Consider the following 14,757-nt stretch of genomic DNA (forward strand, 5'->3'; position numbering starts at 1 on the left):
CACATTTTATATAAGGGAGACAGGGGTGATGAATGATAATATGTATTTTCAGTTTGTACACTTCTCTTCTACTCTACAGAAACTCAGAATCACAGATCTGGATGGGCCTGAAAATCATTTAATGTGTTATCCAATTTCATCTTTTTTCAAAAGACATATGTGATGGTCACTGAAATTAAATAACCTGTCCTGAGTTCTATCTTTAATTAGTGGTAGTTCCAGGATTAGAATGAGTCTACTGATTCCCTGTGTAATATTTGTTTTCTCACATTAAACATTGCCTTTTCATTAGACGTGGTAACCACACATCCTGTATTTTCTGGCAATATCAATTTTGTTTAATTTGTTTAATACACAATCAAGTATACATGACTTAGTGCTTAGTTGGAATTTACCTTTTTTTGGGGGGGGTTAAGGGTGGGGTGCTTAGGGATGGAACCCAGGGCCTCACACATACTAGGCAAGCACTCTTATCACTCAGCTACATCTCCAATCCTTCTTTTATTTTGATACAGGGTCTTGCTAAGTTGCCCAGGCTGACCTCAAATTTGCGATCCTCCTGCTTCAGCCTCCTGAGTTGCTGAGATGACAGGCCTGCACTACCATACCCAGTTTTTTAGTGGGATTTTTAAACCAAGAAATCAATATATCAGTGATATTAAGGCAAATGCCTGTAACCCCAGCTCCTTCGGAGTTTGAGGCAGGAGGATCCCAAGTTCTAAGTCAGCCCCAGCAACTTGGCAAGATACTGTTTCAAAATAAAAAATAAAAAGGACTGGGGATGTAGCTCAGCCATAGAGCATCCCAAGGTTCAAGCCTCAGCATCCCCTGAAAGAAGATACTATCAAAAACACAGAAGTGAGCTATATCATACCTACTAAATGAAATCATGTTTAATTGTTTAATAAATAAGTTATTTAAGTATATCCTTAGTTTGATTTCCTTTAAACTGGGAAAATAAACAGAAGGTAATTTCCCCCTCATTAACTTTTTTCTTTTGGTGCTGGGGTTTGAACTCAGGGATACTTTATCACTAAGTCACATCCCCAGTCCTTTTTGTTTTTTGAGACAGGATCTCTCCAAATTACTGAGGCTGGCCTCTAACTTGAGATCCTCCTGCCTCAACCTCCCAAAGGGCTGGGATTACAGCATCCACAACCACATCAGGCTTAAAAAAATATTTATAAAGTGACTTATAGCCACATTGTGGTGAATGCCTGTAATCTGAGTGCTTGGGAGGCTGAGGCAAAAGGATCATAAGTTCAAAGCCAGCCACAGCAACTGAGTGAAATCCTATCTCAAAATAAATTTTAAAAAAGGACTGAGGATGTGGCTCAGTGGTTAAGTGCTCCTGGGTTCATTCTCTAGTACCAAGAAACAAAAGTGGCAGGTGAGGTTTGAAACGAAATTCTCTTAGCGGGGCATGGTGGCTCTCGCCTGTAATCCCAGTGACTAGGGAGACTGAGGCTCAGGTAGGTAGATTACAAGTTGGAGGCCAGCCTCAGCAGTTTAGCGAGGCACTGCCAAAATAAAAAATAAAAAGGACTGGGGGTGTAGCTCAGTGATTAAGGGACTCTGGGTTCAATTCCCAGTACTCTTCCCGCCCCCCCTCGCCCCGCGCAAAAAAAAAAAAAAAAGAAAAAAAGAATGAGGGCTGGGGTTGTGGTTCAGTGGTAGAGCACTTGCCTAGCACCTGTGAGGCACTAGGTTTGATCCTCAGCACCACATAAAAAAAATAAATAAAATAAAGGTCTTGTGTCCATCTATTAGATTTTTTTTAAAGAATGAATGAGGCTATTTTGCACCACACTTTAATCATTTTGTCACATAAAGCAAGATTCACCACAAAAACTTATGAATAAATAGTCCCACAAAAAGGCATCCCACAGTTCTAACCCGGGGGTGAGTCTAAAGAGGTAGTGAAAAGGCCCACTACGTATCTCCGATGAGGGCAAAACGCCCCTAATTTCTGGGGACGGCAGGGATCAGCAACCGTAAATTTCCCATAAATTCTTTTTCTACCTACTTCCCCTACCACCTTCGTGCTGTTAATCCGGAAGACCTCAGGTTTCACGGAAGCACCCAGTTCTCCTCAGGAAGCGCAGGAAATGGCGGGAAAGTAAATAGATGGCCGGGCCCTACAGTGAGACAAGAGACTGGGCGTGGCCAGGGGCAGCGTGCATGCGTGTGGGCGGGGCTTGTGGGTGCTAAACGAGTGGGTGGGGTTTGGGCCCTGCGGCAGGAATGGGTGGGGCCTGGGCCGTGTGTTCTGCCAATGGCCCAGGAAAATGCAACTCATTGGAGAATTGGGGGGCTGGGACTGTAGCTCAGTGGTAGAGCGCTTGCCTAGCATGTGAGGCGCTGAATTTGACCCCAAGCACCACATATAAACAAATACAATAAAGGTCCATTGACAACTTAAAAAAAAATTAAAAAATAAAAATTTAAAAAAAGAATTGGGGCTGGGTACAGTGGGTGTACCTGCAATCCCAGCAACTCAGGAGGCTGAGGCACCAGAATTGCGAGTTCAAAGTCAGCCTCAGCAAATTAGCGAGGTCCCTCCAACTCAGTGAGATCCTGTCTCAAAATAAAATATAAAAAAGGGCTGGGGATGTGGCTCAGTGGCTAAGTTCCCCAGAGTTCAATCCCTGATACCAAAAAAAAAAAAAAAGAAGAAGGATGAATAATGATTATGATCTATTCTTATACATGTTATTGTGGAAGCAAAAAGGTAAAAATAAACCAAATAATGTTCCAATAAATGACCAGAACACACTAGAAAAAGTGACACAAAACAGATGAAAATTTTAACCTTACATTCTAAAATAAATCAAAATAGTGGATGCTTTGAAAGAATGTTATAAATTAGAACAGGAAAACCTCAAAGATGATGAGGTTAGGATACAGTTGGATAGTGAGAACTAACAAATCCCAGGAGAAATTTTTTAATTTTTTTTAAAGAAATAACATAGTTAAAGAACTACAAAATAACATGAGTTCTACATATCAAAAGTCCACAGTCTGTGTTATGGTTTAGATCTGGACTGTGACCAAAAGGCTAATTTGTTGAAGACTTGGTTCTCAGTGTAGCAATGTAAAGACGTGAGACTCTTAAAAAGTGATTGGATCATGAGGGCTCTGACCTCATTAGTGGATTAATCCATTGATGGATTAATAATGTGATGGCATCATTGGAGATAGCAGAAACTGTAGAAGGTAGGGCCTAGTTGGAGGAAGTAGGTCACTGGGGGCATGCCCTGGAAGGATCTGTTTTATCCCTAGTCTTCCCCTCCCCATCTGTCTCTCTCTCCCTCTCTTTTATTTATTGTGGGGTGGGAGGACGTACTGGGGAGTGAATTCAGAGTTTCTCAACCACAGAGTCACATCCCTGGCCTTTTTTTTTTTTTTTTTTTTTGGTACCCAAAATTGAACCCAGGGGCACTTACCCACTGAGCCACATTCTCAGCCCCTTTTTTTTTTTTTTTTAAATTTAGAGGCAGGGTCTCACTGAGTTGCTTAGGGCCTTGCTAAGTTGCTGAGGATGGCTTTGAATTCATGATCCTCCTGCCTCAGCCTCCTGAGCCACTAGGACTACAGGTGTGCAACACCGCACCCAGACTTTAGCCCTTTTTATTTTGAGACAAAGTATCACTAAGTTGTCCTGTGGGCCTTGAACTTGGGATCCTCCTGACTCAGCCTCCCAAGTTGCTGGGACTACAGGCCTTTGCCGCTAGGCCCTGATCCCAGAGTAGCTTTCCTTTGTCACGCCCTTCTATCTTGATGTTTTGCCTCACCTCAGGTACAAAGCAATGGAGCTGGGAGATCATGGACTGAATCCTCTGAAATGGTCAGCCAATATAAATTTTCCTCATTTAAGTCATTTTTCGCAGGTTTTTTTGTCACAGTGACGACAGAACTCATTTACGAGGTATAAGACAAAACAGACCCAGAAATGTCAAACCAAGATATTTTCTGGTAGAACTACTGGATTTTAAAGAAAAAGAAAAACCTTTTAGAGCATCCACACAAAAAGTGCTAGTCACTTATGAGGAAAAGAGAATGAAATTGATCAACTTTCTCTACAGCAGCATGTTATGCTAGAAACCAGGAAACAACATTTTCAAGGAAAAAAATGTCCAAGAATTTTATATTTGCCCATATTGTGTTCAGCTATAAAGGCTGCTAACAAAAAGCGTGAACATGAACTTTCCCTAAGGCACTCAGTACAGTAGTGGTTCTTAAACTTTTGTTTTTAGGAGTTCTTTACATTTAAAAAATTATTGAATATCCGCTCCCCCTACAAAGAGCTAGGTAAATTGTATCAATCCATATTTACCCAGTTAGCAATTAAAAGTGAGAAATTTAAAAATATTTATTAATTCATATGAAACAACAATAATAAACCCTTACATGTTAACATAAATAACCTATGAAAAATATATTTACCAAGACAAAAAAATTCAGGAAAAAGTAGCTTTTTAAAAAGCATCTGTGTACTTTCTTATGTAAGTTAATAGCAGAAGGAAGCACACTACATGTAATCACTTGAGATTGCCTTTTTTTTAAACAGGACAATTTCTTTACTTGGAATTATGTTGGGTCATGTTTGCTTTTTAATTTATCCTATCAATTTCTGTCTTTCAATTGATATGTTTAGACCATCCAAATTTAATGTAATTAATTATTTACATTTAAGGCACAAGTATGCTGTTTTGTTTGTTATCTGTTTATTCCTCTATTTTTCATTCCTGTTTCACATTTCTTGCTTTCCTCTGGGTTACCTGAACATTTATTAGAATTCCACTTTTATTCGTCTATAATGTATTTTTATGTAGAGTCTTAGTGATTGCTCTAGACATTACCATACATAACATCTCATATCCTACGTAACTACTCTAGTGGTGTCAACATAATTCAACGTGAAACATAATTCATAATTAGAAAACTCAAGAGAATAGTCTATTCACCTATATTTTTACTCTTATTTTTTTGTTAATGTTGTTCTAAATTTCCTTCATTTATTATTTCTTTTCTGTTTGAAAGACTTGTATTAGTCATTCTCTCACTGTACATGTCTGCTTATAACACCTTCTTTTAGTTCTCCTTCATCCAAGAATGCAATGATTTCACCTTTTTCCTGAAGAATACTTTTTCTGGGCATAGAATTCTGGATGGATTGTCTTTTCTTTCAGCACTTGAAAAGCAAATCATTTCCTTCTGGCATTGAAGTATTCCAAGGAGAAATGTACTATCTTTGGAATCATTGTTTCTCTATAGTATCATTTTCACTAGCTATCAAGATTTTGTTTGTCTTTATTTTTTGCTGAAAATTATTATTTATGATGTGACTTGGCATAGATTTCTTTGAATTTGTTTTGGTTGGAGCTCATTCAGCTTTTTGGGGGCGGGGAAGGGTACTAGGGATTGAACTCAGGGTCACTCGACCACTGAACCAGATCCCCAGCCCTATTTTGTAATTTATTTAGAGACAGGGTCTCACTGAGTTGCTTAGGGCCTCACTTTTGGTGAGGCTGGTTTTGAACTCACAATCTTCCTGCCTCAGCCTCCAGAACTGAGATTACAGGCACGCATCACCACACCCACCTCATTCAGCTTTTTGAATCTGAAGTTTTATTTTTTTCTTCATCAAATTTGAAAGGACTTAAGTCATTATTTCTTCTAACATATTTTCAGTCTCACATTCTTTTTCATCTCCTTCTGGAACTCAAATCACACAGTGTCAAATCTGATTTCTGAGGCCCTGATCATATTTTTAGGCCCACTTTCTTTGTGTTGTTCAAATTATTATTATTATTTTGTTTTCAAGTTCATTGATTCTTTTTTTTTATTGATTCTTTTTTAAAATATTTTTTAGTTGTAGAATACAATACCTTTATTTTATTTATTTATTTATTTATTTATTTAGTGCTGAGTTTCAAACACAGTGCCTCACATGTGTTAGGCAAGTGCTCTACCACTGAGCTACAACTCCAGCCCAAATTCATTGATTCTTTCTTTTGTCTCCTCCATTCTGTTTTTGAGCCCATCCAGTGAGGTTTAATTTTTTTTTTTTCTTTAAGCTGGGCAGGGTGGCACACACCTACAATCCCAGTGTCTCAGAAGTCTGAGGCAGGAGGATTGAAAGTTCTAGGCCAGTCTCAGTGACTTAGTGAGACTCTGTCTCAAAATAAAATTTAAAAAGGGCTGGGGATGTAGCTCAGTGGTTGAGCAGTACCTGTACTGCAAAATAAATTAATTAATTAAAAATCAAGAACTGTGGAGGGAAATGAATAGATAGAGCACTGTGGTGAAATCTTGATAATTTTAGAAACTAGATGATGATTCTGGGATATGAGGGTTCATTGTATTGTTTTCTACACTTTTGAGTATGTTTGAAATTCTTCATTATACAAAATCTTGCTTTTCATTCTTTACTTATTATTATTTTTTTGTGGTGCTGGGGATTAAAATCCAGCTAAGCAAGCTCTATACCACTGAGCTATACACCCAGCCTAAAATTTTATTATTTTAAAATTATGTTTATCTTTGACAGGCAAATTATTTCCTTAGTGAGAATTTAAAAGATGTCAAAGGGCATACAGTGAATAATTTGTCTTCCTTTTCTCCCTGCTCCCAGTCAACAAGTGCATTTTTCCATACATCATTAACATATTTATAAATATATAACAGGGACCTATCTCAAAATAAAATAAAAAGGGCAGAGTGCTTCAGGGTTCAGTCTCCAGGGTCACTAAAAAAAAAAAAAAAAGGAACAAGAGGTAGAACACTTTAATTACTCCAGGTCATTATGTCATGGAATTGAGTGTTTTTTATATTCAGCTCCTAATAAATTCACTTTGACATGTTCTCATAACTGATATAAGATAAAATCTTGCATCTTTAAGGAAAATATTAAAATAGTACAAATAAAAGCAAAAAAAGTGCATTTACATTTCATTTCCCCCTCACAGAAAGTGTGGCACACCTGTAATCTCAGCAACTCCGGAGGATGAAGCAGGACAACTCCAAGTTTGAGGCCAGCCTTGGCAATTTAACGAGACTCTCAACAACTAGTGAGGCCCGTCTCAAAAAAAGAAAAGAAAAGGGCTGGAATGTTGCTCAGTGGTAAAGCACTCCTGGTTTCAATCTCCAGTACTAAGAGAAAGAAAGAAATTGGAGTACACTTTATATCCTGTTCCAGGCCCTTTTTAAATATTTAACTTGATCATTTTAGACTAAGAGTGCCAGTATACAACAAAGAATTCCTATTTACCCTAATCAAAATTCCCCAAACGTTGATATTTTGCTGTGTGTTGTGTTCTCTCTTTCCATTATTGTTTTCCTGTAACATTTGAGAATGCCCATTACTGCTAAATTTTTCAGCATGTTTCCTATAAACAGATATTTTCTTATATAAACACAATTCAATTATCAAAATTAAGAAACTAATGGGCTGGGGAGATAGCTCAGTCAGTAGAGTGCTTGCCTTGCAAGTACAAGGCCCTGGGTTCGATCCCCAGCACCGCAAAAAAAAGAAACTAATGTTGACACCAGGCATGGTGATATATGCCAGTAAATCCAAACACTGAGGTTGAGGCAGGAGGATCACAAGTTGGAGACCAGACTCAGCAACTTAGTGAGACCCTGCCTCAAAATAAAATTTTAAAAACAGAGCAGGGGATGTAGTTCAGTGATAGAGGTTTTTTGCCTACCATGCATGATGACTTGGGCTCAGTGCCCAGTACTGAACAAAATAAAAAAGAAAAGAAAATTAACATTGATATTGTACTATTATCTAATCTAGAAAACTTTATTCAAGAGCTGGGGCCAGTCATGTTGGCCCAAGCCTGTAATCCTAAGGACTTGGGATCCTGAGGCAGGATCATACCAAGTTCAAGGCCAGTCAGCATTTTAGCAAGGCCCTAAGCAACGTAGTGAGACCCTGTATCAAAATAAAATATGGGGTCTGGGGATGTAGCTCAGTTGGTAGAGTGCTTGTCTCATAAGCATAAGGCCTTGAGTTCAATCCCCAGCACCACAAAAAAAATAAATAAATAAATAAAATATAAAAAGGGTTGGGGATGTGGCTAAGTGGCTAGCATTCCTGTATTCAATCCCCAGTGCAAAAAAAAAAAAAAGTCCTGGCATTCTCTTGGGGTTCTAGTGGAGCACTTTTATCTAAGCTACATTGGGGTGAAAGCGTTATACAAAGGCATTAGAAATGTTATCTAGCCCTTTAAAAAAGCCTGAGACCTGGAACTGAGGATGTAGTTCAGTAGTAGATTGCTAAACCTCCACATTAAGGCCCTAGATTTGATCTCTAGCACCACAAAAAAAAAAAAAAAAAAAAAAATCTACGGCCTAATTGGGAATCTAAAAGTATGTATAATTACACACATAGCAAAACAGAACTTGTGATAACTTCAGAAATATTAATTCACCTAGACAATACACATTACTATTATTATTTTGTAGTACTGGGGATTTAAACCCGGATACTGAGTTATAGTTGCAGCCCTTTTTCATTCTTATTTTGATAGAGTTGCCCAGGCTAGCTGCAAACTGAAACCTCCTGCCTCAGTCTTTGGAGTCACTTAGATTACAGGCAGGCTCTGGCTAAATATTAGTAAGCTTCTATATGAAGTACTAACTTATACATGGTAAAAGATAGGGCTTTTGCCTTCAAGGCATTTCAGTACAGAAGGAGAGAGTTTTTGTTTTTGTTTTTAAATTTCACAAATAAATACATAAACATTAGGTATATTAAGTACTTTCATAAAAGGCAAAAACACCAGGATCTATTAGAATGCATAGATTATTAGATGCATAGAAGCTTTTGGGAAAACTTCCCTGAGGAGATAAAGAATGTTGTTGAGAGCAGAGAGAAAAGAGAAATTGGGTTCATTTGGGCAGGTTTCCTAAAGGACAGTCATCTGAGCCTTAAACAAGGTGATAAGTTCATCCTGCAGAGGTGAGGGAAGAGCATTATAAGCCAAGAAAAAGCATCAGTAGAGGCATCAATGTGGAGAAAGTAAAAGGTGGTCCTGTGTGCTGGAGGGAAGTGAGAATGGAGCATGAAGGGAGATGGTATGGAGAAGATGTTATGAGACAAAAGTTGGATTAATGAGTACTGAGTTATGATTAAAGTGAGAAGTTCTAGACTACTACTATTACAGTAGAGTGATTATATATAAAAATTAAGTACTATACATTTTAAAAAGCCAAAATGGATGATTTAGGGCCCAGGATGGTTGGAGTCTTCTCTGAATGATAAAATGAAAGGATTTTAAAAGTTTTCACCATAAAGAAATGATAAATGTTTGAGGAGATACAAATGTTAAAACTGGTTTAAACATTATATGATGTATATATGTATCAAGATGTCACATGGTACCCCATTACTAGGTACAATTTTTATGCTTTTATGTGTCAGTTAAAAATGAATTTTTAATTTAAAAAGGACAACCCACTGGACTCTGGGAAAGTTCCCAGTGATTTCTCAGTTAGACCTTCTGCTATACCCTCTGGTGGCAAATTCCTGCAGTGGCCAATCTTCTCCAACGCACAAGGTTCACCTCCCGATCGCCTGACAATAGTCAGCAAACTGATCGCCGACTGCCAGTGGAGCACCAGCTACCTGCTGTTGCCTGGAAGTTCACTGTGACAGTACCTGCAGGTTTGATTACACGTGGCTGCCGCCATTTTGAAACAACAGCCAGGCCCCATAGGACCCCTGGCTGGACTGACTGAGCCCCATCTCCAGGATCCCTCAGCCCGACCGATCACTCCCTGCCTCTGGGGCCCTCACATTGTCTGAATGCTCCCTGCTGCCAGGACCCCCAGACCAACTGACTGTGCCCCATCATCGGGACCCCAGACTGACTGATTGCAACCAGCCTCCAGGATCCCACAACCACACCAAACACACCCGACCTCCAGGACCCCTGCCTGACCACTGCATCCCGCCTCCAGGACCTCCTGCTGACCACGGCCATACCCTGAGCTGCAGCTCCCCATTTACCAACACATTTCGAAGCCAGAGCGGCCATCTTGGATAATCCTGGAAGCCGTAGCTCTGATCTTTAGGTGGGGCAAAACCCATCCTGAGAGGCCTGCTGGAGGCTTGAAGCTCATTGTCAGGTACCTCTCATGCATCAGGGTACTGATCTCTGGGAGGTTTCATTACTATATGACTGTTATACTGTAGATTTTCTTTTTTCTCCATATTGAAAAAATTTGTTTTTAATTCTTTACTTTTCTTGCTCTCTTTTCCTTTATTTACCTGATCCCTCAGAGTCTCTTTCTCCCTTTTTTGCATGCTAACATCCAATTTATTTTGATTATACTCTCATCCTTTCTATTATCTAGAACTTCTGTATATTCTTTTCTTATCCCATTAACAGCCACATTCTACATCCCTCTGCATTCTCTTTGTCCTCCATTTGAAACTGCAGACGTTATTGCAAATCTGTTTGTTTTACTGAAGATAATATTTGAACTCATTCTGTTTATTTATGACAATTTTGTTATTGCCCTCATCGGGCCTATTTGGTCTAGGATTGCATAGTGTCTGAATTGGGCACTGCTAATATTGATCTCCCCATAAAGAAAGGGTTTTGGAAACCTATAGGGCCACTATAAGCCTATAGGGGGAAATCTGCAATACCCCAGATCTGCACTGCTAGAGGGGAAGATACACGAACAACATGAAAAAACAAGGGAAGAAAATGATCCAAACAAATCTAGATTCTATATTAATAGAATCCAATGACAGTATGTTAGAAGAAATGTCAGAAAAGGACTTCAGATTATACATGATTAAGATGATTCGCAAAGCAAAAGATGAAATAATAGAGCAAATGCAGGCAATGAATGATAATACCAATAAGCTGAAAGAACAACTGCAGGAAGCAAAAGATCATTTCAACAAAGAGATAGAGATTCCAAAAAAAAAAAAAAAAAAAAAAAAAAATGAAATCCTTGAAACAATAAACCAAATAAAAAACTCAATGGAAAGCATCACCAAAAGACTAGACCACTTGGAAGACAGAACCTCAGACAACGAAGACAAAATATTTAATCTTGAAAATAAAGCTTCCCAAACAGAGAAGATGGTAAGAAATCATGAACAGAATCTCCAAGAACTATGGAACATCATGAAAAGACCACATTTAAGAATTATTGGGATTGAGGAAGGCACAGAGATACAAACCAAAGGAATGAACAACCTAGTCAATGAAATAATATCAGAAAATTTCCCAAACCTGAAGAATGAAATGGAAAATCAAATACAAAAGGCTTACAGAACACCAAATGCACAAAATCACAACAGATCCACACCAAGTCTCATTATAATGAAAATGCCTAACATTCAAAATAAAGATAGGATTCTGAAGGCCACGAGAGAAAAGTATCAGATTACATATAGGGGGAGACCAATACAGATAGCAGCCTACTTCTCAACACAGACTCTAAAAGTTAGAAGGGTCTGGAACAACGTATTTCAAGCTCTGAAAGAACATGGTTGCCAACCAAGAATCCTATACCCAGCAAAACTAACCTTTAGATTTGAAGATGAAATAAAATCCTTCCATGATAAACAGAAGTTAAAAGAATTTACAAATAGAAAGCCTGCACTACAGAATGTTCTCAACAAAATATTCCATGAGGAGGAAATGGAAAACAACAATGGAGGTCAGCAAAGGGAGGAACTACCTTAGAGAAAAAACACTCAAAGGAGAAACCAAGCCACTTAAAAACCAAAAATAAGCCAAATGCCTGGGAATACAAATCATATCTCAATAATAACCCTGAACGTTAATGGCCTAAACTCATCAATCAAAAGACATAGACTGGCAAAATGTATTAAAAAGAAAGACCCAACAATATGCTGCCTGCAAGAGACTCATCTCATATAAAAAGACATCCACAGAACTAAAGGTGAAAGGGTGGGAAAAAACCTACCATGCACATGGACTCAGTAAAAAAGCGAGCGTTTCCATCCTTATATCAGATAAAGTGGACTTCAAGCCAAAGTTAGTCAGAAGGGATAAAGAAGGACATTTCATACTGCTTAAGGGAACCATAAATCAGGAAGACATAACGATAGTACATATTTATGCCCCAAACAATGGTGCATCCCTGTACATCAAACAAATCCTTCTCAATTTCAGGAATCACATAGACCACAACACAATAATTCTGGGTGACTTTAACGCATCACTGTCACCACTAGATAGATCTTCCAAACAAAACCAACCAAAGAAACCATAGAACTCAATAACACAATCAATAACCTAGACTTAATAGACATATATAGAATATTCCATCCATCAACGAGCAGATTCACTTTCTTCTCAGCAGCACATGGAACCTTCTCGAAAATAGACCATATGTTATGCCACAAAGCAGCCCCTAGGAATTGCAAAAAAATAGAGATACTGCCTTGTGTTCTATCAGATCATAATGGACTGAGAATAGAAATCAATGACAAAATAAAAAACAGAAATTACTCCAACACCTGGAGACTAAATAATATGCTACTGAATGAAACATGGATAACAAAAAACATCAGGGAGGAGATAAAAAAATTCTTAGAGGTCAATGAGAATGATGATGCAACATATCAAAATCTCTGGGACACTATGAAAGTGGTACTAAAAGGAAAATTCATTGCATGGAGCGCATTCCAGAAAAGAATGAAAAGTCAACAACTAAATGACCTAACATTACAGCTCAAAGCCCTAGAAAAAGAACAGAATAACAGCAAAAGTAGTAGAAGACAGGAAATAATTAAAATCAGAGCTGAAATCAATGAAATTGAAACAATTCAAAAAATTGACAAAACAAAAAGTTGGTTCTTTGAGAAAGTAAACAAAATAGACAAACCCTTAGCCACACTAACAAAGAGGAGAGAGAAAACTCAAATTACTAAAATTCGTGATGAAAAAGGAAATATCACAATGGACACCACTGAGATACAGAACATAATGAGAAGCTACTTTGAAAATCTGTATTCCAACAAAATAGAAACTACCGAAGACATTGACAAATTTCTAGAGACATATGCTCCTCCCAAACTGAACCAGGAGGACATACACAATTTAAACAGATCAATATCAAGCAATGAAATAGAAGAAATCATTAAAAATCTACCATCCAAGAAAAACCCAGGACCAGATGGATTCTCAACCGAGTTCTACAAGACCTTCAAAGAAGAACTCATTCCAATACTTCTCCAAGTATTTCAGGAAATAGAAAAGGAGGGTACCCTACCAAACTCATTCTATGAAGCTAACATCTCCCTCATACCGAAACCAGGCAAAGACACATCAAGGAAAGAAAATTTTAGACCAATATCCTTGATGAATATAGATGCAAAGATCCTTAACAAAATATTGGCAAACCATATCCAAAAACATATGAAGAAAATTGTCCACCATGATCAAGTGGGGTTCATCCCTGGAATGCAAGGATGGTTTAACATCCATAAATCAATAAACGTAATCCATCATGTCAATAGACTTAAGGATAAGAATCATATGGTTATTTCAATTGACGCAGAAAAAGCGTTCGACAAAATCCAACACCCCTTCATGCTCAAACACTAGAAAAAATAGGGATAGTAGGAACATACCTGAACATTGTAAAGGCTATTTATGCTAAGCCCATGGCCAATATCATTCATATTGGAGAAAAACTGAAACCATTCCCTTTAAAAACAGGAGCAAGACGGGGATGTCCTCTTTCACCACTTCTATTCAACATTGTCCTCGAAACTCTAGCCAGAGCAATTAGGCAGACCAAAGAAATTAAAGGGATACAAATAGGAAAAGAGAAACTTAAGCTGTCACTATTTGCTGATGACATGATTCTATATTTAGAGGATCCAAAAACCTTCTCCAGAAAACTTCTAGACCTCATCAATGAATTCAGCAAAATAGCAGGCTATAAAATCAACATGCATAAATCTAAAGCATTTTTATACGCAAGCGACGAAACAGCTGAAAGGGAAATGAGGAAAACAACTCCATTTGCAATAGCCTCAAAAAAAATAAAATACTTGGGCATCAACCTAACCAAAGAGGTAAAAGATCTCTACAAAGAAAACTACAAAACATTAAAGAAAGAAATTGAGGAAGACCTTAGAAGATGGAAAGATCTCCCATGTTCTTGGATAGGCAGAATTAATATTGTCAAAATGGCCATACTTACCAAAAGTGCTATACAGATTCAATGCAATTCCAATTAAAATCCCAATGATGTACCTTACAGAAATAGAGCAAGCAATCATGAAATTCATCTGGAAGAATAAGAAACCCAGAATAGCTAAAGCAATCCTTAGCAGGAAGAATGAAGCAGGGGGTATCACAATACCCGAACTTCAACTATACTACAAAGCAATAGTAACAAAAATGGCATGGTATTGGCACCAAAACAGACAGGTAGATCAATGGTACAGAATAGAGGACACAGACACAAACCCAAATAAAATTTTCTCATACTAGACAAAGGTGCCAAAATATGCAATGGAGAAAAGATAGCCTCCTCAACAAATGGTGCTGGGAAAACTGGAAGCCCATATGCAATAGAATGAAACTAAACCCCTATATCTCACCCTGCACAAAAATCAACTCGAAACAGATCAAGGACCTTGAAATCAGACCAGAGACCCTGCATCTTATAGAAGAAAAAGTAGGTCCAAATCTTCACCTTGTTGGCTTAGGATCAGACTTCCTTAACAGGATTCCCATAGCA

The 14,757-nt window shown here is 38.0% G+C and overlaps 1 protein-coding gene across 11 annotated transcripts in view; it reads right to left on the reverse strand.

Annotated features, from left to right (window-relative positions):
- Positions 1 to 14,757, reverse strand: part of RNF212B (ring finger protein 212B) — a 56,890-nt gene that overhangs the window by 30,970 nt on the left and 11,163 nt on the right. Inside the window, exon 3 of one of the 11 annotated variants that reach the window (XM_079126105.1) lies at positions 6,986 to 7,084. The exons of 7 other annotated variants lie outside the window; for them this stretch is intronic. The gene's annotated coding sequence lies outside the window, so the exon portion shown is untranslated. Of the gene's footprint in view, positions 1 to 2,022; positions 2,165 to 6,951; positions 7,085 to 14,757 lie in introns of those variants that run through there. 3 more of the 11 variants (XM_079126106.1, XM_079126104.1, XM_079126108.1) reach the window with 3 other exon arrangements.

Source organism: Sciurus vulgaris (assembly GCF_902686455.1).
Source record: "Sciurus vulgaris genome assembly, chromosome: 2".
NCBI classification, from domain to species: Eukaryota; Metazoa; Chordata; class Mammalia; order Rodentia; family Sciuridae; genus Sciurus; species Sciurus vulgaris.